The following is a 27,541-nucleotide window of genomic DNA, read 5'->3' as shown; positions in this document are numbered from 1 at the left end:
GCCCCCCACATATAATGACTGTGAGTAAAGATGAAAATACAAACACAGAGATGAAATAGATTAAGCAAAGTGAGGCCCGACTTACTGAACAGACTGAGGATAGGAAAGGTAGCTTTGCGGTCAGCACAAAAACCTACAAAAAGACCATGCAGAGGGCGCAAAAAGACCCTCCGCACCGACTCACGGTGCGGAGGCGCTCCCTCTGCGTCCCAGAGCTTCCAGCAAGCAAGACAACAATCAAAATAGCAAGCTGGACAGAAATATAGCAAACCAGAGAAAAACAAGCAGTCACTTAGCTTCTGCTGAGAAGACAGGTCACAAGAACGATCCAGGAGTGAACTAGACCAATACTGGAACATTGACAGGTGGCATGGAGCAAAGATCTAAGTGGAGTTAAATAGAGCAGCGAGCTAACGAATTAACCTCGTCACCTGTGGAAGGAAACTCAGAAACACCCACAGCCACCAGAGAAAGTCCATGGACAGAACCAGCCGAAGTACCATTCATGACCACAGGAGGGAGCCCGACAACAGAATTCACAACAGTACCCCCCCCTTGAGGAGGGGTCACCGAACCCTCACCAGAGCCCCCAGGCCGACCAGGATGAGCCAAATGAAAGGCACGAACCAGATCGGCAGCATGAACATCAGAGGCAAAAACCCAGGAATTATCTTCCTGACCATAACCCTTCCACTTGACCAGGTACTGGAGTTTCCGTCTCGAAATACGAGAATCCAAAATCTTCTCTACCACATACTCCAACTCCCCCTCAACCAACACCGGGGCAGGAGGATCAACGGATGGAACCACAGGCGCCACGTATCTCCGCAATAACGACCTATGGAACACATTATGGATGGCAAAAGAAGCAGGAAGGGCCAAACGAAATGACACAGGATTGATAACCTCAGAAATCTTATACGGACCAATGAAACGAGGCTTAAACTTAGGAGAGGAAACCTTCATAGGAACATAATGAGACGACAACCAAACCAAATCCCCAACACGAAGTCGGGGACCCACACAACGCCGGCGGTTAGCGAAACGTTGAGCCTTCTCCTGGGACAATGTCAAATTGTCCACCACATGAGTCCAAATCTGCTGCAACCTATCCACCACAGTATCTACACCAGGACAGTCCGAAGACTCAACCTGCCCTGAAGAGAAACGCGGATGGAAACCAGAATTGCAGAAAAACGGCGAAACCAAAGTAGCCGAGCTGGCCCGATTATTAAGGGCGAACTCAGCCAACGGCAAAAAGGACACCCAATCATCCTGATCAGCAGAAACAAAGCATCTCAGATATGTTTCCAAAGTCTGATTTGTTCGTTCGGTTTGGCCATTTGTCTGAGGATGGAAAGCCAAGGAAAAAAGACAAATCAATGCCCATCCTAGCACAAAAAGATCGCCAAAACCTCGAAACAAACTGGGAACCTCTGTCAGAAACGATGTTCTCCGGGATGCCATGTAAACGAACCACATGCTGGAAAAACAATGGCACCAAATCAGAGGAGGAAGGCAATTTAGACAAAGGTACCAAATGGACCATCTTAGAAAAGCGATCACAAACCACCCAAATGACCGACATCTTTTGAGAGACGGGGAGATACAAAATAAAATCCATAGAAATATGCGTCCAGGGCCTCTTCGGGACCGGCAAGGGCAAAAGCAACCCACTGGCACGAGAACAGCAGGGCTTAGCCCGAGCACAAGTCCCACAGGAATGCACAAAAGAACGCACATCCCGTGACAAAGACGGCCACCAAAAGGATCTAGCCACCAAATCTCTGGGACCAAAGATTCCAGGATGCCCAGCCAACACTGAATAATGAATCTCAGAGATAACTCTACTAGTCCATCTATCAGGGACAAACAGTTTCTCCACTGGGCAACGGTCAGGTCTATCAGCCTGAAATTTTTGCAGCACCCGCCGCAAATCAGGGGAGATGGCAGACAAAATTACCCCCTCTTTGAGAATACCCGCCGGCTCAGGAACACCCGGAGAGTCAGGCACAAAACTCCTTGACAGGGCATCAGCCTTCACATTCTTAGAGCCCGGAAGGTACGAAACCACAAAATCAAAACGGGAGAAAAATAACAACCATCGAGCCTGTCTCGGATTCAACCGTTTGGCAGACTCAAGATAAGTCAAATTCTTGTGATCTGTCAAGACTACCACGCGATGCTTGGCTCCTTCAAGCCAATGACGCCACTCCTCGAATGCCCACTTCATGGCCAACAACTTTCGATTACCAACATAATTGCGCTCAGCAGGCGAAAACTTTCTAGAAAAGAAAGCACATGGCTTCATCACCGAGCCATCAGAGCTTCTTTGCGACAAAACAGCCCCAGCTCCAATCTCAGAAGCATCAACCTCAACCTGAAACGGGAGCGAAACATCTGGCTGGCACAACACAGGGGCAGAAGAAAAATGACGCTTCAACTCCTGAAAAGCCTCTACAGCTGCAGAAGACCAATTGACCACATCAGCACCCTTCTTGGTCAAATCAGTCAACGGTTTAGCAACACTAGAAAAATTAGCGATGAAGCGCCGATAAAAATTAGCAAAGCCCAGGAACTTTTGCAGGCTCTTCACAGATGTCGGCTGGGTCCAATCGTAAATGGCTTGGACTTTAACAGGGTCCATCTCGATAGTAGAAGGGGAAAAAATGAACCCCAAAAATGAAACCTTCTGAACTCCAAAGAGACACTTTGACCCCTTCACAAACAAGGAATTTGCACGAAGGACCTGGAACACCATCCTGACCTGCTTCACATGAGACTCCCAATCATCCGAAAAGACCAAAATATCATCCAAATACACAATCAGGAATTTATCCAGGTACTCTCGGAAGATGTCATGCATAAAGGACTGAAATACTGATGGAGCATTGGAAAGCCCGAATGGCATAACCAGGTACTCAAAATGGCCCTCGGGCATATTAAATGCTGTTTTCCATTCATCGCCTTGTTTAATACGCACAAGATTATATGCCCCTCGAAGATCTATCTTGGTGAACCAACTAGCCCCTTTAAAACGAGCAAACAAATCAGACAGCAACGGCAAAGGATACTGAAATTTGACAGTAATTTTATTGAGAAGGCGGTAATCAATACAAGGTCTCAAAGAACCATCCTTCTTGGCCACAAAAAAGAACCCTGCTCCCAATGGTGACGACGACGGGCGAATATGACCCTTCTCCAAGGATTCCTTTTTATAACTCCGCATAGCGGCGTGTTCTGGCACAGATAAATTGAACAATCGGCCCTTAGGAAACTTACTACCAGGAATCAAATTAATTGCACAATCGCAATCCCTATGAGGAGGTAGGGCACTGGCTTTGGGCTCATCAAATACATCCCGATAATCCGACAAAAACTCTGGAACTTCAGAAGGAGTGGAAGACGAAATAGACAAAAATGGAACATCACCATGTACCCCCTGGCAACCCCAGCTGGACACAGACATAGATTTCCAGTCCAATACTGGATTATGAACCTGTAGCCATGGCAACCCCAAAACGACCACATCATGCAGATTATGCAACACCAGAAAGCGGATATCCTCCTGATGTGCAGGAGCCATGCACATGGTCAATTGGGTCCAGTACTGAGGCTTATTCTTGGCCAAAGGCGTAGCATCAATTCCTCTCAATGGAATAGGATACTGCAAGGGCTCCAAGAAAAAACCACAGCGCCTAGCATACTCCAAGTCCATCAAATTCAGGGCAGTGCCTGAATCCACAAATGCCAAAACAGAATAGGATGACAAAGAGCAAATCAGAGTAACGGACAATAGAAATTTAGACTGTACCGTACCAACGGTGGCAGACCTAGCGAACCGCTTAGTGCGCTTAGGACAATCGGAGATAGCATGAGTGGAATCACCACAGTAAAAACATAGCCCATTCCGACGTCTGTGTTCTTGCCGTTCAGCTCTGGTCAAAGTCCTATCACATTGCATAGGCTCAGGCCCATGCTCAGATAGTACCGCCAAATGGTGCACAGCTTTACGCTCATAAAAAGCGTCGATCGATCTGAATGGCCAAAGACATAGACTCATTCAGACCAGCAGGCGTGGGAAATCCCACCATGACATCCTTAAGGGCTTCAGAGAGACCCTTTCTGAAGATTGCTGCCAGGGCACATTCATTCCACTGAGTGAGCACAGACCACTTTCTAAACTTCTGACAATATATCTCCGCTTCATCCTGACCCTGACACAGAGCCAGCAAGATTTTCTCTGCCTGATCCACTGAATTAGGTTCGTCATAAAGCAATCCAAGCACCAGGAAAAACGCATCAACATCACGCAATGCCGGATCTCCTGGCGCAAGGGAAAATGCCCAGTCTTGAGGGTCACCACGTAACAAAGAAATAATGATCTTTACTTGTTGAACAGGGTGACCTGAGGAGCGAGGTTTCAAGGCAAGAAACAATTTACAATTATATTTGAAATTCAAGAACTTAGATCTATCACCAAAAAACAAATCAGGAATTGGAATCCTAGGCTCTGACATCGGATTCTGAACCACAAAATCTTGAATGTTTTGTACACTTATAGTGAGATTATCCATCAAAGAGGACAGACCTTGAATGTCCATGTCTACACCTGTGTTCTGAACCACCCAGATGTAAAGGGGAAAAGAGAGACAAAACACACTGCAAAGAAAAAAAAATGGTCTCAGAACTTCTCTTATCCTTCTATTGAGATGCATTAGTACTTTGGGCCACCTGTACTGTTATGACCTGGTGGTCAGGACAATAATGGACCTGATGGTTAAGAGCACACGGAATGACCTGATAGTTACTGATAATATAGGATGAGCTCTGGGACGTGGGAACTCTGCTGACCGCAATCCCTAATCCTATCAACCATACTAGAAATAGCCGTGGATTGCGCCTAACGCTCCCTATGCAACTCGGCACAGCCTAAGGAACTAGCTAGCCCTGAAGATAGAAAAATAAAGCCTACCTTGCCTCAGAGAAATTCCCCAAAGGAAAAGGCAGCCCCCCACATATAATGACTGTGAGTAAAGATGAAAATACAAACACAGAGATGAAATAGATTAAGCAAAGTGAGGCCCGACTTACTGAACAGACTGAGGATAGGAAAGGTAGCTTTGCGGTCAGCACAAAAACCTACAAAAAGACCATGCAGAGGGCGTAAAAAGACCCTCCGCACCAACTCACGGTGCGGAGGCGCTCCCTCTGCGTCCCAGAGCTTCCAGCAAGCAAGACAACAATCAAAATAGCAAGCTGGACAGAAATATAGCAAACCAGAGAAAAACAAGCAGTCACTTAGCTTCTGCTGGGAAGACAGGTCACAAGAACGATCCAGGAGTGAACTAGACCAATACTGGAACATTGACAGGTGGCATGGAGCAAAGATCTAAGTGGAGTTAAATGGAGCAGCGAGCTAACGAATTAACCTCGTCACCTGTGGAAGGAAACTCAGAAACACCCACAGCCACCAGAGAAAGTCCATGGACAGAACCAGCCGAAGTACCATTCATGACCACAGGAGGGAGCCCGACAACAGAATTCACAACAGAGGTCCCAGGTGGCAGGGTCGCTACTGGCGGAGGCAAGAAATTCTGTGGGGCGTTCGGTGGCGGAAGGGGTTGGGCCATGGCTGTGGGCCCCAGTCTAGGATGACTAGGTGTTTGATGGTGCAGGGGGTCCGCAGACATTTTGTGACAGCCCAGAGGCCCGCACCTTCCATATTCTTCAATCCGGTGGACTCTGGAAAAATGGCCGCTGGAGGTGGCGCAAGCGCAATTGAGATCTTGGGAGCCGAGATCTCGGGAGATAATATCTCAATGAACTGCTGACACACTTCAGCCACATGAGGCTTAGCATTGTCATACATCAGAAGGAACCCAAGGCCCATTGCATCTGCATAGGATCTCACAATTGATCTGAGGATCTCATCCCGATACGTAATGGCAGTCAGGTTACCTCTGGCTAGCAAATAGAGGGCTGGCAGCCCTCCATAAAATGCCTCCCCACACCATTACTGACCCACTGCCAATTCGGTCATTCTGGAGGATATTGCAGGCAGCAGAACATTCTCCAGACTCTGTTACATTTGTCACATGGGCGAAGTGTGAAACTGCTCTCATTCTTGAAGAGCACAGGATGCCAATGTCGAATCTGCCAATCTTGGTGTTCTTTGGCAAATGCTAATCAAATCACCCCTGCATGGTGTTCGACACCCACTTGTACAACACCCACTTGTGGACGTCGGGCCCTCATACCACCCTCATGGAGTCTGTTTCTGACAGTTTGAGCAGACACATGGATGTTAGTGGTCTGCTGGAGGTCATTTTGCAGGGCTCTGGTAAGGAGGAGCTGTGGTCCTGCTGCTCGGTTGTTGCCCTCCTACGGCCCCCTTCTCGTCTCCTGGTATTCTGGCCTGACTCCTGGTATCTGCTCAATACTCTGGATATTGTGATGACAGACACAGCTTTCTTGCCACAGCTTGCATTAATGTGCAATTCTGGATGAGTCGCACTACCTGAGCAACTTCTGTGGGTTGTAGACACCGCCTCATGCTACTGTTCAGTACTTCTAGGCGTGAGAGAAATGACAAAATGCAAAAGTGACCAAAACACCCAAAAAAAGATGAGAACAGAGAAATGGTCTGTGGTCACCACCTGCAGAACCACTCATTTTATAGAGGTTGTCTTGCTAATTGCTTGTCATTTCTAACTGTTTTCTGTTCCATTTGCACAACAGCAGGAGACATTGATTCACAATCTGTGTTGCTTCATAACTGGACAGGTTGATTTCACTGAAGTTTGATTGACTTTGAGTTAAATTGTGTCGTTTAAGTGTATATATTTAGGTCTATAAATATTTGGTCAGTGACAGAATCATTATGATTTGACCTCTGCATGCCACGGTTTATTTAAAATGATTCAAGTGACATGCAATGAAGTGTAGATTTTCACACTTCAATATGTGTGAAATATTCTGTGAATCATTTAGTAATTGCAACTATTTTTCTACAAAGCCTCCTCATTTCAGGGGCTCACAATTTTATTACTTTGTAGAGAATCCTTTGCAGTCAGTAACTGCCTGAAGTTTGGAAGCCGTGGACATCGCCATATGTTGGGTTTCCTCCTTTTTGATGCTTTGCCAGGCCTTTACTGCAGCTGATGTCTGTTGTTGCTTGTTTAGTAAGTTTTGTCTTAAGCATGTGAAATGCATGCTTGACGGGGTTGAGATCTGGTGATTGACTCGGCCATTGCAGAATATTCCACTTCCTTGCCTGAAAAGAACTCTGGGGTTGCTTTTGTAGCACCTTTTAGGTCATTTTCAATCTGTACTATGAAGCGCTGTCCAATCAACCTTGCTTCATTTGGTTGAATCTGAGCAGAAAGTATAGCCTTGTACACTTCAGAGTTCATCCGTCTACTTCTGTATTCAGTCACATCGTCAATAAACACTAGTGATCCAGTGCCATTGGAAGCCATGCATGCCCATGCCATTGCACTGCCTCCACCATGTTTTACAGAGTGCCTTCTCCATACTTTGCTCTTCCCATCATTCTGGTACAGCTTGGTATTAGTTTCATCTGTCCAAAGAATGCTTTTCCAGAACTGGGCTGGCTTCTTTAGGTGTTTTTTTTTTGGCAAAGTCTAATTTGTCCTTTAAATTTTTAAGGCTTATTAATGGTTGGCAGCTTGTGTAATTGCTCTCATGAAGTCTTCTCTTTATGGCAGACTTAAGTACTGAAACAGCTACTTCCTCAAGAGTGTTCTCCACTTGAGTAGCTGTTGTGAAGGGGTTTTTCTTCACCATGGAAATGATTCTGCCATCATCCACTGTTATTGTCTTCCATTGATGTCCAGGCCTTTTTGAGTTCCCATGCTCACCAGTGTGTCCTTTTTTTTGCAAAACTTGCCAAAACTTGTGTCACTGTCTAAATATTTCTGGACCTAACTGTATATACTTACCCTTTATTTATTTTATTAATTTTTATAGTTTAGCTTTTCCCCACAACCAAAAAGCATACTGAGCGGTATAACTGACTTTGTGTACAATTCATCAAGTAGACGCATCTATTCACATTAGGTGAAAGTTTGCTGAACCTGCCTGGTAGACCAGTCACCTATCTAATGTGTAGGGGGAAGTCTTCCAATTCTTCACAGACAATAGATGTGGGAGAAAATAATGATCAGGTGTGTTGGATTTCAACATACCCAATCCCTTTTTCCTGTGGTAAAAAAGCAGCTGGCACTTCCCTCTCCCCAATTGAAAATTCATGTATGTTTGCCCAAGATTAATATATATATATATGTGGAGGGGAAATGGAAACTGATATTAGTGGTCACCATCGTTTTACAGCACCATAGAATATGTTGTTTTTAATATCAGTAAAAAGAACAAAATCTACAATGATCAACTGTTTAGTGATAGATTTGATTAAGGTTACTACAATATACATGGACTCGAAACTTTACCAAAAGCTGTTGCATGGCTTTTACTGGGAGTAAGAGCTCCAGAAAGTGTCATTATGCTGTAAGTAGATAAATAGCATCACTGTACTGTGGTGATAACTGCTTGTATGGCACAAGACCTCTGACGAAAGTGACTGGCTGCAGCAGTCATGTTCACATCTCGGGCATGCCATCACTGCAAGTGAAAGACCAAAGGGCACCAGCACATTTCAAACACAGCAATCTATTTGTTAATGCATTATAAAGACGTGAAGACAGCAAACCAATTTGGAAATCAGTTAGAAAAATGTGCTCATCTCTACTTGCCAATCACTGTTGCCCCTAAAGTAGACAAACTCTGCCCAGTTTTATTGCTTTCTTGGCCTGGCAATCTGTTCCTCACTAGGTTCTGTTCCAGTTCTCCACCTCGGCACAGTGGGTTCAGGATTTATTGGCAAGTTAGTTTGAAGCAAAAATGTTGGCTGAAAATTAACATTAAATGCAATTTTCTATATTAAGCTACAATACCACACAGGAAAAAGGGACAGTCTGAAACGAGAAGGAAGATAAACATGTTTTTATTTTTTCAGTGCAACAGATGGACCACCAATCCATGACAGTGGTGGATATGTAAAAATGTACAACTCAGCACAGATTATTCAACTCTTAAAGGCATATGCTGGTAAAATTTCCTTAGTCAAATCAGCCTCTTCTCTTCTATGTATTTATGTCTGATGTCTGATCTACACATTAATAGTGAAAGGTTGTGGTTATATAGGTAAACCCCCAAGTGTTCCGGTATGTATGGCTGTAGAGTAAGGTAACTTCCAAGCTCCTTATGTTTTCTCAGACTAATGACACATTTTAGTGCTGATACTACACTGAGAATGCTTACAGCGTGCAACAGTCAGTCATTCACAGACCGGTAAATGTTTGCTATGATTAAGATGAATACACAGTCTTATTATTTTGTTATGACTATTTACAAATTGCCTATTATGAATAATTTGTTCATTGATTTAGAAGCATTTTATTTATATATTATTGATAAATTAACTTTCAGTTTAAAAATTGACAACATTGATCGTCATAATGAATGTGTATATATGTGTGTATATATAAAGCTCTAGCAAAAATGAAGAGACCACTGCACAGTTTTATAAAAATCAGCTTCTCTACATGTCTGACAGCCATTCTATTGCAGTGTCAGTTGAATTCCAACCAGAGTCCACCTCATTCTACTTAATGTGCTTTTGATTAGGTGATCACCTGAACAAAATCTTATTTAATGAAGGAAAGTATAAAAAACCCTGCTGTGATATTCACAATCCTCTTGCAATAGGACAAGCTGGATGGCAAAACAAGTGCTAGTAATATCCCCAAAGTAATAGGAATGAAACAATAAATAACTTTTAACCATGCCAAAGGAGTTGAAAAGAAAAGTCTTGAGTGAGGAAAAGAGGGGCTCAATTCTGGCTTTACTAGCAGAGGGACACAGTGAACGTCATGTTGCCTCCATCCCTAAAATTTCTAAGACATCAGTCCATTACAACAAGGTCAAGCAGCAGAATTGGGGACAACAAAGCTACAGATTGGCAGAGGGCGAAAACGACTCTCCACTGACCGGGATGACCGTCATCTTATTCGAATGTCACTCAGCAAAAGCAGGATGACATCAAGTGACCTACAAAAGGAATGGCAAATGGCAGCTGGGGTGAAGTGCATGGCAAGAACAATTCGTAACAGGCTCCTAGACGCAGGACTCAAGTCATGTAAAACCAGAAAAAAAGACTTTCATCAATGAGAAGCAAAGGAGAGCCAGGCTGAAGTTTGCCAAAGACCATAAGGATTGGACCATAGAGGACTAGAGTAAGGTAATCTTCTCTGAAGAGTCTAATTTTCAGCTTTGCCCAACACATGGTCGTCTAATGGTTAGACGGAGACCTGGAGAGGCGTACCAGCCACAGTGTCTTGCATCCACTGTGAAATTTGATGGAGAATCGGTGATGATCTGGGGAAGCTTCATCAAGGCTGGAATTGGGCAGGTTGTTTTTGCAAAGGATGTATGAATCAAGCTGCATACACGGTTATCCTAGAAAAACAGTAGATTCCTTCTGCTCAGGCAATATTTCCCAACTCTGAAGACTGTTTTTTCCAGCAGGACAGTGCGCCATGCCACACAGCTAGGTCAATCAAGGTGTGGATGAAGGACCACCACATCAAATCCCTGCCATGGCCAGCCCAATCTCCTGACCTGTACCCAATTGAAAACCTCTGGAATGTAATCAAGAGGAAGATGGATAATCACAAGCTATCAAACAAAGAAGAACTGTTTACATTTTTGTACCAGGCGTGGCAAAGGTCACCCAAAAGCAGTGTGAAAGACTGGTGGAAAGCATGCCAAGACGCATGAAAGCTGTGAATAAAATCATGGTAATTCCACAAAATATTGATTTCTGAACTCTTCTTGAGTTAAAACATTAGTATTGTTGTTTTTAAATGATTATGAACTTTTTTTTTGCATTATTTGAGGTCTGCAAGCAATGCATTTTTTTGGTTATTTTGACCATTTCTCATTTTCAGAAAATAAACACAAAATTTATTGCTTGGAACTTCGGACACATGTTGTCAGACAAACTGAAAATTTTGCAGTGGTCTCTTACTTTTTGCCAGAGCTGTATATATATATATTTGTGACAAAGTCACTGGTAGAGTGCTGGATGCTGGAAGGAAGATATGTTTCACTGCCCTTTATGCGAGTGAGCCGATCTACCACAATATATATACACACACTTATATACACGTATTTTTCTTCCATTTTGTATTACTATTATACTTACCTTCTTCTCATTGCATATTACAGGCTTCATTGCTTATGTACGGCTGTTTTATAACTGTTTGATAACTCTTCAGCGGTATTGCGAAGAGTTTTGTGGATGGAGGATACTCCCTTTATCACCTCAGTTGCGGGTGTCCAATAGCTGCAAAACATGCAGTTGCAAGGACTTGAAAATATTAATCGAGTAGGCCCAAGATATTTGGATAACATGCTAGCATGCTCAGATAACACAATATCCAAGCACCCTGGTAACTGTGAATGGAATGTCACAAGCCCTCTCCTCTATTCTTGAGTAGAGATGAACGAATTTGATCAGGTCCCTGCTTATTTGGCAAGCTTACCGAATAAGCTGCAGAGGGAGCAAACACACAGGCTCTCCATGCATGTGCTGTGACTGTGACACAGCCGCGACACATGCAGCTGCGGAGCCGAACAGCTGATCAACTGGCGCGCTCCATGTATCCGGGCTCCTGCTGTAGCTTATTGGGTAAGCACTATAGCTTGCCGAATAAGCAGGGACCTGATCAAATTCGCTGATCTCTACTCTTGAGTGACAGCTGAAATGTCCAACTATTAGACCACAACAGCCATCAATCAAGAGAAAAGGGATTCTGAATGCTTGCAGGACCAGCTTTGTGGATTGAAACTCCTCTTTTACAGAGATGCTAAAAATTAAAATACAGAAATGTTATGGTTAAACTGGTTTTCAGGTCTTCAAACTAGCAATGTCAGCTGTTTTTAGAGGGTCAAAAGTTATTAACAGATTCACCCAGTGTGTCTGTTTACTGGCCACTCTGTGACATTGAATTCTATCTAATCTTAGATGGTAGTCATTTGATTATATTTAGAAACCTAATCACTGTTCTAATAATGAAAACCCTATGCTTCCAAACCCAAAGAGAATTGGTGGTTATTTTAGCATTTCTATGGGAAAGTCCAGTAGAAGGTTTTTTTCCCAAATGTCACCAATTTCTACATCATTGTAGAATGTAGTTTTTACCAAAAGTACATTTGTATTTCTTTGTCAACCTGGTTTTACGTAAGAAATTACTGTAACTAATTATAGTATTTTAAAGTGCAATTGTACTTTCAAGCGTTGTCGGGTCATAGATACACTTTAGAAGTTTTAAAGGGTGCAGGTTTGGGTGATGAAACCCGTGTCCATAATTTAATTGAAAGGGCAATGGCAGTTAGCAGCTCTGATTAGAAAGAAATACACATGGGCATTGCAAAATAATTCCATTGGGTCCAACAGGGATGTGTATGAACAACTATTGTGATGACAAAAACAGCATCACATCATATGAGATTTGCAGGGCCGCGCTTAGTAACCCGATGTTTACCCTGGTTACCATTGTAAAAGTTAAAAAAAACAAACAGTACATACTTACATTCCGATGTCTGTCACGTCCCCCGGCGTCAGCTTCCCGCACTGATTGTGTCAGCGCCGGCCGGCCGTAAAGCAGAGCACAGCGGTGACGTCACTGCTGTGCTCTGCTTTATGGCCGGCCGGCGCTGACACAGTGCAGGGAAGCTGAGGCTGGGGGGCAGACACCGGAATGTAAGTATGTACTGTTTTTTTTTTTAACTTTTACAATGGTAACCAGGGTAAACATTGGGTTACTAAGCGCGGCCCTGCGCTTAGTAACCCGATGTTTACCCTGTTTACCAGTGAACACATCGCTGGATCGGCGTCACACACGCCGATTCAGCGATGTCAGCGGGTGATCAGCGACCAAAAAAAAGTTCCTGATCATTCCCAGCGACCAACGATCTCCCAGCAGGGGCCTGATCGTTGGTCGCTGTCACGCATAACGATTTCGTTAACGATATCGTTGCTACGTCACAAAAAGCAATGATATCGTTAACGAAATTGTTATGTGTGAAGGTACCTTAAAGGTCCGTGAAAAAATTTGTACTGCACACAGATGTTATCAATGTGCTCTTCTTTTTTCTCTGACTGTTTAATAGGAGAATCTTGAGAAACCTCCATCAGTTTTTTTTGGATACATGAAAATCTGATGAAACTCTTATTGTAACACCTTACCAAACACTGCTGAAAATCTGATAAAAAACACTGATGAAACTTAGATGAAAAAAATCACTGATATCTGAATGAGCCCAAAATTCAGCAGAACACCTTGAGATTATATGGAAGCAAAAATCTTCTTTCTTCATGGGTTGAGCAAATGTCTTGGCAATAAGCTTTTTGAATGTCCAGAAATATTTGAAACTTTAGTGGTATTCCACCAGAGAACCCCATTTAGAGTTTGTTAGTCTCCGTTCCATTGACAACTTAATTTGCCCGAAGTTTGACCGACAGCTATTTCACCCAACTCCCCCATAAACGGGAACACTTTGCCCTGTGTTTTTTTATTAGAAAGCCGCTTCCAGACACCTTTGGCAGCGGCTTATCTCCCCACTGAACAATAGGATCAGCCACTGCAATTACAACTACCAGATCCTTCTCTCTCCGTACACCATCTGTCAAGGGAGAGTTGGGAGTCCCTCATACAAATTAGATGGTTGTGCAATCCTAACAAAATCTTCGATTTGGACCGAATTTTTATTTAATCTGTTTGGGGGTCTTTACAGAAGCAATCAACAGACTTTATGTGTCCAGCTATATGATAAATAGCTGCCATCATTGTTGGAGATACCTTTTGTACACAACTATATTATGACTATGCAGCGGAGTTGAGTATTAAAGCCAAGCACATCATTGTATTCCATCCTATCATGGGCTAGTGCTTCCAATATATAAAAAAAATATTGCTATTATTTTTTAGAAAATTCAGGAAAAATTATAGAAACATCCAAGAAGTTGAAAAAGAAATAGTCAATTCGTCATTGGCCGTACAGCAACAGTATGATGAAATGGGCCAGGCAATCGTGGTGGAATTTGAGCAACTGGAACTAAAAGTGTATTATGATTACATTTACATAAGGGTTCGTGCAGACAACCGTATTTTCGGTCTGAGTGAGATCCGAGGAAAATATCCGACATGTGCATGACCCCATAGAATAACATTGGTGCGAGTGCAATCCAATATTTTGTCGGATCGCACTCGGACCGAAACAACGGTCGTCTGCATGAGACCATATACTGAGAAAACAGCATTACTAATACAAAATCATTCTACTTAACATGAGACATTTGTATTACGGTCACCCAGTAGAGTTGTAGCCACCAGTTTTTTTCCAGAATAGGAACATTTTATACTCAATCATACCCCCAAAAAGACTGCAACTTTAATTCTTAGTCACTGACCTTTGTTTTGCCTGTGAGTGTTTTTAAAAGCAATTTAATGATGTATTGTGTATCTCTTTTTTTCACGGAGACGTGTTGCCATAGTAATTCTTCGCCAGCCTAGTAACAATGAATAGCGACTGATGTATTTTTTTTTTACCTACATAACAAGTGCCACTCCATCTTCAATTATTTTGTCAGCAATGAATTATTTTGTACCTATGAAAGTCACTTCTTATCAATATTGTGAAATCAGTGGACTTAATTCATTTGTCTTTGTGAGGAAGTGCAGAGAGATAAATCAGTCAGCCACTTGAGTTTACTGATAAATGAAGTCATAAAAGTCTGTCTGTCACTTGTATGTTGAAATATTTGCACATTTTCATCTATTTTTCAGTACTCATAGTTATCTTTGTAATATAAAAAATTTAAATACTGAGTATCATACAATTATTATCCATAAGGTGAGACTAAATGGTGCCCCAATCAGTCTTCCATAGTACATTTGTACTTTTGTTAGGGCACCCTTTTGGAAGTGAAAGTATTACTCCCTGCTCTGATGGCGACCCTCATTTATAGTAGGATGCGATACGTTATCTATTGGGTCACTCAAGTATTAGCGATCACTCTAAAGTTTTTTTTTTTTTACATAAAGCATACTCTTGTACTTTCTTGGATCTTGTTGCTCTGTTGTCTTCTTGTTGAACAGGAAAGGGACTATGAAAATGGCAAAATTCAGAATTTGTTTCCAAGTCTCTCCTGTTCCTTAATGCTATATTAGACTTTTCTTGCAATTGAAGCATATCGGCATCAGCTTCCATAAGTGGCCTATAGAAAGGCTTTCTTGATTTGCGAACTTGTACTCTTCTAAGAATGTTATTAAATGCATTTATCTTTTGTATGTAACAGATGCAAACTCAGACTCGTGAGCAATCCTTATGTTCCTACTTGGATATTGAGAACTGATATGATTTAAGATTTAGAACAAATGAGTCTAGACCATTTGCTGTTTTTGTTGAAAAAAAAAAATAGGATTATGATAAGCTTGAAAAAAATTAATAAAGTTTGAAACATTGATAACTTGTGGCATATAGAGCTATTATATATAGGACATTTTTGTAGTAGGTCTGCCATTTTTGTGGTTCTTGTATGCCTTAATATAGCTGAATATTTATAGTCCCAAAGAACATTCAATGCCAGTGAGTACAAGATCATATGTCTGTTGGTAAGCACTCATTTATCATTGCTCATGGTGCCAATATATCCGTTACTGAATGAGGTAATGGAATCACCCTATGGGGAATAAACAAAACACCATCCCTGATACAGCACTGGTAATCAATCAAAATGGTAGAGAAAGTGACACAAAAATTATTCAAAATATTCATAAACCTGCAATATGCCTTATATACTTAAATTTATAAATATCTGGGCACCCACCCTGTAAAGAGCAAACAAACAGTAACACTGTTGCTCCTAAGGTCCCAAAACGTTCCGATAGTTGCAAAGCTGGGGTAAACCGATGTGTTACAAGTAATAGGCAAACAATATATAGGTAAAAAAGAAGAGTATTGCTGTTGGGAGAGGGTCTGATTTTGTGATTATGTTCTTTAGATATCAGAATATAAAGTTCCAGTGCCAGATATAATACTGTTATGAAAAGTATGGTTAATGCAATGTGTTCACGCGAAGCTTGGTTTCTGCTGCCTAATCTTCACAGCCAAATGTTCTCGTCTGCTCAGATTGAGGGATAGTTCCTTCATTCAGCAGATGGTGAATCTCTGTGCTTCTTTTTATGTTTTTCATTATCAGAACAATTTATGCATATAGGAATACTGTACAGTATCACCAATTCCCATCATTGACCTCATTACAGAGAGAGCAATACTTGTGAAACCAGGCAACACGCAATTTGGAGCTCTTTTGGCAGCTGTTTATTGGGTGGCTATCTTGGGCACCACTTTATTTTCTCCCTATATACACACGTGTCCGTGTCTCCTGAGAATTGATATACAACTTTTAATTGGTTTCTTCATCTTCGTCTATCATCTTCTTTATCTATGCCCCACTCCCTCAAGATGGCTGGACCATCACTGTGACTACACACCTGTACTTTGTGTCTCCCCCCACCTCATTGTAGACTGGTAGATTGTAAGCTCTCACGAGCAGGGCCATCTTATTTGCTTTAATTATTGTATTGCTTTGAACGTTCTTACTTCTGACATGTATATGAATTGCTAAACTGTAAAGCGCTGCAGAGTATTTTGGCGCTATATAAATAAAAATTATTATTATAAAATTAGTGGTATCACAGTAGCTACAGAACGCCTTTATTGAAAATCAATTATGCTCAAAAGATGCTACATGGGCAGAAAAGGCATTTAGCTTTGAAGGCCTCTGTCTCAGAAAACAAGGGCATCTATAACATGGGTACAAAATGTTAAACAAGGGAAAGCTATGACGTCCTACTATATATATTTTGGGAGCTGTATACTCTGCTTGCCATTTAGCTGAAAAGGAGATTTGAGAGGAGAATGTGATGTGTCACATGTCTTATCTCAGCCAATCAGTATCTTGGCAGCATTATTTAGATAACCTACAGGGCTGAAATCCCAATGGCTCTGGCAAATGTCCTTTTCAGCTAAGTGAGTAATTCGGTATACAGAATCCTAAATCAATGTTAGTGAAAGAGCACGTAACAGTTCCTGTATGAATGCTGTTGTTTTCATTGCAGAGGAGAAATCTGTGTTCAAGATTCTCATTTGTTAGCCAGTTTGTAGAGAGGATACAAAGAGGACCTATAGAGGAACTGTCCTGTCCATATATTACAAGGACAACCCCCAAAGAAAGCCCATGTCACTGCCATCTTGGTCTTTCTATGAAGCCTTGCTCAAGGCTGGGCTTCGTAATGGTTTTGTATTATCAATATATACTTCAGTGCTAAAGTATTGCAGTGTATAGCGAGTGATAAATCGCAGGTTCATGTCCTCTAGGGGCATGAGGGAGGGAGCTTAAAAAATAATTACAAATAAATGTAAACATATTTAACAAGTACTTAGAAAAAAACTAAATTTCTAATCACTGTCTTTTTTCCCCAAAAATGAAAATGAAATATTATAGGTATTTCTCTGTTTAATCTATCAAACTATAACATTAACCCATACGGTAAATGTCCTTAAGAAAATGAAACCGGCCAAAATGCCACTCTTCAGTGCTGCCACTAAAATATGCAATAAAAAGCTATCAGAATGTTTTTTGCATCCACAAATAGTGCCATTCAAAACCACAGATAGACACGCAAATACTAAGCGCTTAAACAGTACCATTAATAGAGAAATAAAGAATTTGTGTCTTAGAAAATGGTGTCCTCAACCACGTTTTTTATAAAACTCTGAGTTTTTTTAAATTTCTAATAAAAGAAACAATATCAATTTTGTGTGAAAGCAAAATTTTCAAAACATTCCAATTTATTCATTATCAATGAGATTATTAATAGCTGTCTGAGGAATGTTCTGCCACGATGAATGCACGTAGACATGAAAATCATAAAAATTTGCTAATGGCAGCTCCCTTGCAATTTCATGGAACATCATACCAGGCGAGGGTACGTCACCCCAGTCCTACTCCTGGGATTACAGTGTAGCATGGCATTAAGTACTGTAGTTGAATCTCTCTATTCTTCATTCCAGGTATATAGACAGCTTGGTGTTACATTGACTTGGTCATATAACCAGTGGTACGCCATTTCTCCAAAGTGTCACAAGAGCTGTTTTTCACCATGACACCGCCAAAGCTGCATGTTGCTCTTACTACTGTACTGTGAGCAGCCTGCGTGGCTAAAACTTGCTGCTATCGCTTGCAGTGTCTCCAGATTTCTTTGGTCAGCAATTGCAAAGGGAGCTGTCAGCAGCAGATCTTGATGATTTGTGTGCCTAAATACATTCAGCATATCAGAACATTCCCCAGAAAACAATAACCTCATTGTTAACATGCAAGTTAAGTGCGTGTATTTCTGTGTGAATAAATTCAGATGTTTTGAAAAATTTGCCATCACTTGTATATCATTAACATGACTATCCATTCTGTGATTTGCATAGTTCCACAACTTTTCCTTCTCAGTGTTGCAATTTCAATGTTGAGGAGAGTTTATATATAATATATATATTTAGAAATATACTGTATAGTCTGTTTGCCCATAAGGGTAGGGTCCTCTTCCCCTCTGTACCAATCAGTCACTGTTATTTTGTTGTATGTTCCTCCTGTTGTTGTATGAGTTTCCTCCGGCTTCTCCGATTTCCTCCCACACGCCAAAGACATACCGATAGCGTATATAGATTGTGAGCCCCAGTGGGGACAGTGCCGATGATGTATATAAAGCGGTGGTGCTATATAAGTGAGTAAAATAAATAAATCATAAAAGTCATTTTGTTTATTGTAATTTATATTTGTTTTTGTATATGATCCCTTTTCACATAAATAATAATAGTAATAATATATAATTACATAAATAAATTCATATATATATAATATATAAGATTTTATGACCCTTGAAGAAGAAAATGATGTCATTCTTCATTTATTATTATCAGTAATTGTAAGAGACCAAGGAATGTCAGTGCTGAACGTTTTCTTTTTTTGTTCTGCACAGTATACAGTCTAACCACAAAGCCACAGGACACTGAATATGAGTCACGAGCACTCATAAAGAAAAGTGTCTTTATGATATCTAGTATCAGACATTTGTATTTCAAGCAAGGACTTTTCTAAACAGAAATTCCGGAACACATAGGTTTTCCCGCTGACATGTTAGTTGAATCACTCTAACATGGGGACTGTCCCAAATCCCCAGCGGGGAATTCAAAGCTGCAGATTAGTGTAGGCAGTGGTTCAGTTATGAATATGCGCAAGTATTTGCTTAAGTATCACCGAAAAGCATGATAAAATGTGGCATTTCCTCTTAAGTGGTGTTTGGCCAGAGATCATATTCAGAAAAGTGAGAATATTAATATGAACATTTAGCTGTCAGAAGCAGTAAGGCTTTTTGTTCCTCTTCCTCCTGTAGGCAAGAACCATGAGCACCAGAACAGACGTGGTCACCTGGAAGACATCACCGAGAGCCACAGGTAGGACAGTCACTGATAGTGAAGTGCTGATACTTCTCTATGCTCCACATGCAATGTCACATAGAAGTCTTTGTGGCGTTTTAGCTTGGTATACCATTGCAGTCTTACGGCTTGTTCACACACTGCACAGCATTTTACAAAGTGAATGAGATTTCTGAAATCTCAAAGCTGCAGCTTGGCAATCTTTAGGCATTTTTGCACTCAAAAAAATTGGAAACAAATGCAAGTAAAAACGCATCAAAAACACGACAAAAATCTGTGTATAATACGCAGCATTTTTCCCGACAACACTCTGGTTTTTGTTGTCGAAAAATCTGCTGCTAATACTCACTATAGCCTTACTGTGCTCTATAGGTTTGAGACTGTCCATGGTAATCCAAGGGCAAAAGTAAATCCCATGCTTGGTGGCACATAACTTATCACCCGGGAGGAAACTGCAATGTTTGTTCTAGAGCTCAGACACAACACTTTTGTTTTTGTTACTGAGGTGGTGAAATGGGTGATGATCGCTGGCTGTGTCTTCCCATTTCCTTCCTCTCAACAGTAGCCGCACATTAAAAACACTTTCTAAATCTTTTGAAGACAATTTTAAACTGTTTAACAATTAAGAGGGCAAAAAGCTCATTGAAAGCTGCTGATAGCCACATCTTCTGACGTGTTCATTACAATTCTGTTAACGCTGGCAATAATTTAGGGTCTCTGCTCATAAACCCCCAACTGATTACATTTTGTGCCATACCTCATTGATCTGTAAAGGTGAGCCTGCACTTAAAGGGAACCTATCATGTGAAAAAATGCCATTCACCTGCAGATATTGGGTTAATCTGTAGGTACTGAACCTGTCTGGTGCCCGCACTGAGTGCCCCGCTACCCGGACAATATTAATTTTATTCCTTCCTGTAGCATTCGGGTTTCAGTCACAGGGGCGGTTCTGGCACTGTTTCAGTCACCGCTCTGTGTGTATATAGAGTGGCCGCTGTAACTTCACCCCCTGCACTAAGTTATGGCCGGACCTAATTCTAAGCGTGTAGTCAGTCAGTGCCAGGTATGCGGTTGGAGCCGACACTCTATATACACACAGAGCGGTGACTGAACCCGCACTCCGACGGACCTCTGTGACTGGAGGCCGGACCTAATGCTAATCGTGCAGTCAGTGCCAGGTGTGCGGTTGGACACGACACTCTATATACACACAGAGCGGTGACTGAACCCGCACCCTAGCGCACCAATGTTACTGGAGGCCGGACCTAATGCTAAGCGTGCAGTCAGTGCCAGGTGTGCGGTTGGAGGTGACACTCTATATACACACTGAGCGGTGACTGATCCCGCACCCTGGCACACCTCTGTGACTGGAGGCCGGACCTAATGCTAAGCATGCAGTCAGTCAGTGCCAGCTGTGCGGTTGGAGCCGACTCTATATACACACAGAGCGGTGACTGAACCCCCACCCTAGCGCACCAATGTGATTGGAGGCCGGACCTAATGCTAAGCGTGCAGCCAGTGCCAGGCGTGCGGTTGGAGCCGACACTCTATATACACACAGAGCGGTGACTGAACCCCCACCCTAGCGCACCAATGTGATTGGAGGCCGGACCTAATGCTAAGCGTGCAGTCAGTGCCAGGTGTGCGGTTGGAGCCGACACTCTATATACACACAGAGCGGTGACTGAACCCTGTTATGAATAGGTAATTCAGAACCACAATGGACCTTGAAGTTCAGAGCACACAAGTGACCTGACAAAAACCACAAAACATAGGACGAGCTCTGAGACGTGGAAACTCTGCTGACCGCAATCCCTAAACCTATCAAACCACACTAGAGGTAGCCGTGGATTGCGCCTAACGCTCCCTATGCAACTCGGCACAGCCTGAGAAACTAGCTAGTCCTGAAGATAGAAAAATAAGCCTACCTTGCCTCAGAGAAATTCCCCAAAGGAAAAGGCAGCCCCCCACATATAATGACTGTGAGTTAAGATGAAAATACAAACACAGAGATGAAATAGATTTAGCAAAGTGAGGCCCGACTTACTGAATAGACCGAGGATAGGAAAGATAGCTTTGCGGTCAACACAAAAACCTACAAATAACCACGCAGAGGGGCAAAAAGACCCTCCGCACCGACTAACGGTACGGAGGTGCTCCCTCTGCGTCTCAGAGCTTCCAGCAAGCAAGCAAAACCAAAAAAGCAAGCTGGACAGAAAATATAGCAAAAGGTAACACAAGCAGAACTTAGCTTATGCTGAGCAGACAGGCCACAGGAATGATCCAGGAGGAAGCAAGACCAATACTAGAACATTGACTGGAGGCCAGGATCAAAGCACTAGGTGGAGTTAAATAGAGCAGCACCTAACGACTTAACCTCATTACCTGAGGAAGGAAACTCAGAAGCCGCAGTACCACTCATGACCACAGGAGGGAGCTTGATCACAGAATTCACAACAGAACCCGCACCCTAGCGCGCCAATGTTATTGGAGGCCGGACCTAATGCTAAGCGTGCAGTCAGTGCCAGGTGTGCGGTTGGAGCTGACACTCTATATACACTCAGAGAGGTGACTGAACCCGCACCCCGGCACATCTCTGTGACTGGAGGCCGGACCTAATGCTAAGCGTGCAGTCAGTGCCAGGTGTGCGGTTGGAGCTGACACTCTATATACACTTAGAGCGGTGACTGAACCCGCACCCTGGCACATCTTTGTGACTGGAGGCCAGACCTAATGCTAAGCATGCAGTCAGTCAGTGCCAGGTGTGAGGTTGGAGCTGACACTCTATATACACTCAGAGCGGTGACTGAACCCGCACCTCGGCACATCTCTGTGACTGGAGGCCGGACCTAATGCTAAGCGTGCAGTCAGTGCCAGGTGTGCGGTTGGAGCTGACACTCTATATACACTCAGAGCGGTGACTGAACCCGCACCTCGGCACATCTCTGTGACTGGAGGCCGGACCTAATGCTAAGCGTGCAGTCAGTGCCAGGTGTGCGGTTGGAGCTGACACTCTATATACACTCAGAGCGGTGACTGAACCCGCACCTCGGCACATCTTTGTGACTGGAGGCCGGACCTAATGCTAAGCATGCAGTCAGTCAGTGCCAGCTGTGCAGTTGGAGCCGACTCTATATACACACAGAGGGGTGACTGAACCCGCACCCTGGCGCACCTCTGTGATTGGAGGTCGGATGCTGCCTGGGGGAATAAAGTTAATCTCTTCCTGGCAGCGGGGTCTCTCAGTGCGGACATTGGGCAGGTTCAGAAGGCTATTGACCTGCAGATTAACCCCATATCCGCACGTTAATAGCATTTTATCACATGACAGGTTCCCTTTAAAAATGCAGACATCCTTTAGTAACTAATATTGGATTTTTTTGGCTTGTTCGGCACTGATTTACATCGGGTCACACTCTAGCCATGCTACTGTAACGTTACACTTTGCAAATTTGTAAAATTGTTAGAGTTAAAAGCGTGCTCGTGCCAGGATGGACAGGCATTGACTCATGAACTATGTTGCAAGTTTTGAGCTCGCCAAAAAGTAAACATTTTTACACCGGTAACTCTATTGCTCAAATAGTAATCTTCCCCTAGAATTATGCAGTAAGGTGAGGGTTCTGCAACATTTTATGACATGTCATAGCAGTATACTGCTGAAATAGCAGTAGTAATGACATAAAATGTACCCTGTCTTGAATCCTGTTCCCCAAATGTGTACATTTGCCATAAATAACAGGTGTAGAGCAACAGGCTACCGACTAATGGTCCATGAAGTATTATTATGAGCCTTTTAACTATAGCAGCCTGACCTAAGAAAACACCAGAATTGAAAGCTTTCCATATATTCACATCTAGCCTCTGTAATTGGCATTATTTTATATAGACCAAGGACTATCAATATTATAGAATGGTGCTACAGTGATAAAATCTGTCACATACAAAAAGTTTCTTTTAGCTATTATCCAATGGTGTTGTCTTTCTATAGGGGGGATTTTAATGCTTCCATTTGCAGGCTTGGTAGTGGTACGAAGTGTGTGGTCTCTGGGTCTGACTAATGCATTTATGTACTGTGACTGAGAATACCTCCTAGCCTGCCAGGGCTGACTGGGGCTTGAGGAATGTGGTTCACATTCTGCGCCTATACCCCCTCCCTCTCATCTCTTTTAACTATCCAAAGCTAGTTTTATACATTTGCCTTCCACTTATTTGGAGTCGGCATCGTAACCGATCCAGATCCCGCAGTTCATCATCTCTGCTGATTTGCACAAGAACTCCCTATTCTCCATTATCCCCCTCCTCATCAGACTGACAGTTGAATGAGCTACAGAGAGAATGAAAGGGAGGGGGAAGAGAGAGAAATGAGAGGAAGAAGGAAGGGGTGGGAGCAGAGGGGCCCATTTCCCCTTTTTTTTATTTTAAAAAAAAAAAGAAAGAAAGAAAAAAAAAAGCATTGACAGCTGGTTGTGTCGTAGTTCACATGACGAAGTGCTATGGAGACGAGCAGTTAAACTGAGGCCAGCTTGGAAGGATGGTCAGCTGATTTCTCAGTCATTTCCCAGGTTATCAGCTGATGTTGAGTAATGCCACAGCCCAGTGTGAGGACACTTAGAGGAGCCCAGGTAGGAGTGATGCCATGTGCTAATGTGCCAATGTCAAATGTTTCCGTGCCTATCACTTGTCTATGTTCCAGTCCCGTGCTACTCATTTTATTTTTTTATTTGTCTTTTACCTTGTACTTATGAGAAGCTGTTGCCCCCTTTACACAATATATATATGTATATATATATATATATATATATACATATATATATTGTATATGTGTGATCGCCGCTTGTGTACATGCTGTTATGCAAGTAAAAAAAAAAATCCCCCCCCCCCTACCCCGAGCAGAAGAATAGTTTGGATCAGCTAATAAAATAGCCAAATTCCTCCGCATTTATTCCTAGGAATTAACAGCTTACTAGAATGAGGAAGTTCAGACAATTTTCAACATGTCAAAGAAGAATCATCATTCACCGTCATTATAAACGGTGCACATTTTTTTTTTGTTTTTTTTTGTTTGTGAATGAAGCAGTATTCAAGTTGTAACTGTGGACTTGCAAGCCGAGATGGTGCTTCCTATAGATTGAGCAGAACTGCTAGTAGGTGGAATAGATCTCTGGTTTCGAAGTGGTTACTGAAAGTTATTGATGTTGGTTTCAGGTTGGCTGCCCTCTTGTGGAACAGTGTGTCATTACAGGAGATACTTAGTTCGGTATATTTCTTTATTTTCAGCGTTAAATGGCAAGAGTGATGGTTTCGCCCCAACGACTTGGGGGACAGCTTGCCATGAGAAGTTTAAACTTCAGCTATGCCAAGGACTGACCTTCTGATTCAACATCCAATGAATTTCCCCATATTAAAGTGAAAAGCGAGCAGTAGATCTCCTTTCTATATAGTTAAATAGAAAAGTAATTTTATGTGGGTGGGTTTTTTTTTTCAAATATGCAGATAATTATTAAAAATTTTCTGCAGAATATTTCTGCTATTTTCATGATGTCACTCTCAGTTGAGAAATATAGTCCATGCCCATCATGTATCTAACAATATGTAACAATTAGTGATGAGCGAATATACTCGTTACTCAAGATTTCCCGAGCACGCTCGGGGGTCCTCCAAGTATTTTTTAGTGCTCGGAAATTTCGTTTTTCTTGCTGCAGCTGAATGATTTACATCTCATAGCCAGGCTAAGTACATGTGGGGGTTGCCTGGTTGCTAGGGAATCCCCACATGTACTTATTCTGGCTAACAGATGTAAATCATTCAGCTGCGGCAAGAAAAACTAAATTTCCGAGCACTAAAACATACTCGGAGGACCCCCGAGCGTGCTCGGAAAATCTTGAGTAACGAGTATATTCGCTCATCACTTGTAACAATGTAACTACAGTTGCCAGTATTTTACAACAATGGCAACAATGCATATCAGATTGCAACAAGGGTTGGCATTTTTTTTTCTCCAGAAGCAGCAGAATTTACTGTTTGTCAATGTCGCGTATTAAAATTTAGCTTCATTCACTTGCATAGGGATGAGCTGCAGTACTAAACGCTGTGTAAAAAAAGGCCAATGTATAAGAGACTTGTTAAAATTAAGCAAACCCATATTTCTGACCTTTTATAATCCCTTTTGAGGCATAGGGACAATAATTTTCTCAATTTGTTTATACATAGAAGCAAATTAGAAAAAAAATAAGAACATTCTCTAAAAGATGAAATCATACATAGAATATGGACATTGCATTAGGTATAGTACGGATGCAAAGTGTATTTCAATTTAAAACACATTTTGTTGCCATGGTTGTTGGATATAACGAGGTCCTGTATGAATTAATGTAGTTGCTCATTATGTGCATCAGCCAATATCAAATTGCCTTCATTGGCAACAGTCTAACGAAAAAGATCCTGAGTCCAAAATAATAAGTGTCAGGGTGGCTGAACTTCAATAAAAAATGCAGTTAAGGAAAAACTTCTCAATACAAAACAAATTGTGCCACATTTTTAAATATCATTTTAAAACCTGTGATTCATATCAAGACAGCCTCTCTCCATAGGATATGGTAGATTAAAGAGGTTGTCCACTGCTTTAAACTTGATGGCTTATTCTTAGGATAGGTCATCAATGTCTGATCCGTGGGAGTGTGATACCCGGCATCCCCACCTATCTGCTGGTCCCAGTGTTGGTGATGGCCGGAACTGCTCAGTTACAGAGCTGCACAGCTCCGTCATCTCTATAGTGACCAAGTACAGCACATCCACACTCAAATAAAAAGGCAGCAGTACTCGGCCACAGCCACTATTCCGTTGATAGGAGCTCTGTAACTGAGCAGTTCTGGCCGTCACCAACTTCGGGAACAACTGATTGGCGGTGATGCCAGGTATCTCACTCCCACAGATCAGCCATTGATGATCTATTCGAAGAATAAACCATCAAAGTGGTGGACAGCCTTTTTAACTCCCATTTTCTATGAGCCAGGTAAAAGGGCTGTGGTGTAAGTGTACATTCAGACATTTATGGGTCACAGATTGAATATGAACCAAGAAGCCTGGACCAACTTTTGGTCTCCTAACCGAAACTTCACAGCCTTGTAGGCATATATGAGATTGTCAAGTTTGGGTCAGGAGACCCACAGCCGTTCTGTGCATTTCATCCAGATGTGTCTATATAGCCTAAGAGTCATGCAAACTGTGATGGGCCTAGATAATCCACAGATGACATGTTTATCCATACATTTAAATGACTAGAATGTAATACAACTTCTTTATGCAGCAGGACAAACGTAGAGCGATTCTTTAAAGGTCTTTAGAGATATTTAAAAGGGTTGTCTCATCAGCAGCATTTATCACTTAACATATCCATAAGATGGGTGTTACATTTATGCTTAGGTTGGGGGCTGAATGCTGGACTACCACCAATCATTACAATAGTGTTCTCGTGCCCCCATGGGAATGGAGCAGTAGTGCACGTGTGATAATTCATCCATGGTACCTGTAGTGCTTATATGTAGCGACCGTTCGCATAGACACTGAATGGATATTACTTATAGTCAACACAACTCTGTTCACAAGTAGGTATTGGTGATACATGGTGGCATAATAACTCCTTAAAGGGAACATGGCATGTCCCTGAAATCTCAGAAACCACCACAAAATAATATAGAGCTTCATAATAGTGACTTATGTGCGAGCTGTTATCAGAAAGATAAACTTGTAATGGCATCCTTGGCAAATGCCAATGCACATGACTAGTGGAGGTGGGGAGGGGGTGTGCATGCGCAAAACGCAGCTCAGGAGAGAAGGTGCATTGAGCGAGGAGAATGTGATTGCACCAATCATTAATGGTATCTGTGAAGAGATTCATTTC

At 42.2% G+C, this 27,541-nt stretch overlaps 1 long non-coding RNA gene across 1 annotated transcript in view; it reads left to right on the top strand.

Annotated features, from left to right (window-relative positions):
- The window catches only part of LOC138671986 (uncharacterized), a 157,658-nt gene that overhangs the window by 66,299 nt on the left and 63,818 nt on the right, over positions 1 to 27,541 (top strand). The window contains exon 2 of the long non-coding RNA XR_011319514.1: positions 19,599 to 19,659. This is a non-coding gene — a long non-coding RNA (uncharacterized lncRNA). The remainder of the gene's footprint in view (positions 1 to 19,598; positions 19,660 to 27,541) is intronic.

Source organism: Ranitomeya imitator, chromosome 3 (assembly GCF_032444005.1).
Source record: "Ranitomeya imitator isolate aRanImi1 chromosome 3, aRanImi1.pri, whole genome shotgun sequence".
Lineage (NCBI taxonomy): Eukaryota > Metazoa > Chordata > Amphibia > Anura > Dendrobatidae > Ranitomeya > Ranitomeya imitator.
The sequence above is the reverse complement of the archived record's forward strand: the minus strand, read 5'-3'. Positions and strand labels throughout refer to the sequence as shown.